Genomic DNA, 2,525 nt, shown 5'->3' on the forward strand with positions numbered 1-2,525 from the left:
TCATAGCAGCAATGTCAACAATAGCCAAAACATGGAAGGAGCCTAAATGTCCATCACCTGACGAATGGATCAAGAAGATGTGGTATATATTCACGATGGAGTACTACATGGCAATGAGAGGGAATGACATATGGCCTTTTGTAGGAAAGTGGATGGACCTTGAGGGTGTCATGCTGAGTGAAGTAAGCCAGGCAGAGAATGCAGTGAATTTGAAAAAAAAAAGAAGGTTTTTATAGACACCACAGATAATGTTTAATCAAATATCTGGGCATCCTGAGGTCTAGTCAAACTGACATATAAATATAACTATTACAACCTCTGATATAGAGAAAGATGTCATAAATATAGCATGATATTAGATAAGCTATTATTGACAGAAATACCCAAAGTCATAGAGCACAGACTTCTTTTGAGGTGGATAGGTTGGTTTCAAAACCCTGGTTCATTTTTTCTCATTGGCTGTGTGAGCTTGGATCTATATCACTCAGCACATCACCTGGATTTGGTGAGAAGGACTCTTCTCACCAAAAATGATGGATCTGGTTGTTATATTTATAGGGTTAAAGAATAGAATTCTTGAATGAAAATTACAGTGAAAGCAATGAGCATCACATTTTACACTGAAAACATTAGAGACAAACTTAAGACAGTTTCCTAAAAAATGGGAAAAAGAATAGGTTATACATAAGAACAGAAAGCAGATTGTTCTCATAACGCTCCCAAACACCAGTTGAGTGGCATTGGCGAGAAAGTCACACCTCTTAGTAGGGGAAAATATTAGCCAGGTGGTATCTAAGAAGTATTTCTTTGAGAAGAAAACTCGAACAAAACTTTCAGATACTAAATGAGTACCAAATATATAAGTGCCTTTCTGTACAAGTGACTGAACTATTGTCCCCAGAACCATAAAAAGATTCAATATGCAAATGAGAATATTAGTGCACTTAAGAAAATTATAAGAAAAGAAAAGCCAAGAGCACTGTAGTTAGGCAAAATATGGAAATGTCAAAGAGCCATCAGACATGTAGCTACAGGACTGATTATAAAATGGTTTTTTTATTGTTTTTTTAAATTTATTTTATTTTATTTTTTTATTTTTGTAATCTTTATCAATATATGATTATCCCCTCAGGTCACAACTGCTAGCCTTTTAAACAACATTTCAAAGGCAACTTTACAGTTCATTTAGTACCACACATTCCTACAACCTTAGCCACTTTGGAAAAGAAAGGAAAAATTGCTTCAAAAATGCAGTCTTAGAAATGTTACTATTAATTAAGAGTGGCTCTACATTAGTTCCTTCTATAGTCAACCAGTGTGTCTCAGATTGCCACATATATCTTGATTGTGACATGCAAAACGGGTTCTGCTTTGGGAACTGGCTCACTGGCATGCGGAGTTCTGCAGAGATCCACAGTCCCAAAAACAGAGGATATAAATATCCCAGGGCCGCCTCACAGAACATATACTGAGGAGAAGAAACCCTCCACAACAGTGGGTATGGGAAAAGGAAAATGGACAAGTGATCAAGTACTCTGATTCTCAGTCCACCAATATATAAATTATTTAACAGCATTCAAAAGGTTATTAGCTCCCATGTGTGACAAGACACATTCTCAAAGTGGAAAAGGGGTTGTTAGACTGATTCAGACCATCAGCAATGGTCTTACATATATATGATGCCATTATAATTCAAGTTAATCTTCAACCATTAAAATTTTTTAAGAATGTATTCCAAGGTAAGATTTCAAATCTACTTTAATAAATTACACATGCACGAATTTGTGTGTATATATTTTCTATCTGTCATTTGAAAGCATCTTAAACCTCTTTGATAATGAAAAAGAATAGTAATGTTTAAATTATTAAATTTAGGCAAACTGTCACTGACTTTCATGCATTACTGACCAAGAAAAAGTAGCCCAGATCTGTAACTTAGAATGAACTGATAAAAACACGTCAGGACATCTTTGAGAAATTTGTCCTTTGTACCTGAACACCTTTCTATTTTCTTCAGTGAATACATAAGAAGGGAGTATTTTTAACAAAGTAGTATACCCAGTGCTTTGAAATGAAAACCAGTGATCGAAAGCCTATTTTGGTAAAGGCAGAACACAAATAAACTTTCAGTTCAAAATTAGTATTTGCTAAAGTGGAGAGTAAGTTAAATTGGATAAAATTAATCTCAATTAGTAAGTATTAAAAGCACTAGGAGAAGACATGTCACAGAAAACTAAAGAAAAAAGAAGTTACGAATTAAAAATGGAATGTGTATTTGGATGATCTGCAATCTATAATTCTGTAAGAATTGCTAGAATCCAAACAGTTTTAAATAATATTTCTGGTAAACTCAAATTCAAAATATAGTACCTGGGATTCTTCTTTCTCCAAAAAAGAAATTAAACTAATTAGGTAAATTGTTCTCTGAAATTCTCTGCAAATTCCAATTCCCAAGAAGTAAGCAAAATGGAGGAATAATAAATAGTGGGTGTAGACGGAGAGCTACAGTAATCCAGTTCCTGCTG

The sequence above is a fragment of the Suricata suricatta genome, chromosome 2, assembly GCF_006229205.1.
Source record: "Suricata suricatta isolate VVHF042 chromosome 2, meerkat_22Aug2017_6uvM2_HiC, whole genome shotgun sequence".
NCBI classification, from domain to species: domain Eukaryota; kingdom Metazoa; phylum Chordata; class Mammalia; order Carnivora; family Herpestidae; genus Suricata; species Suricata suricatta.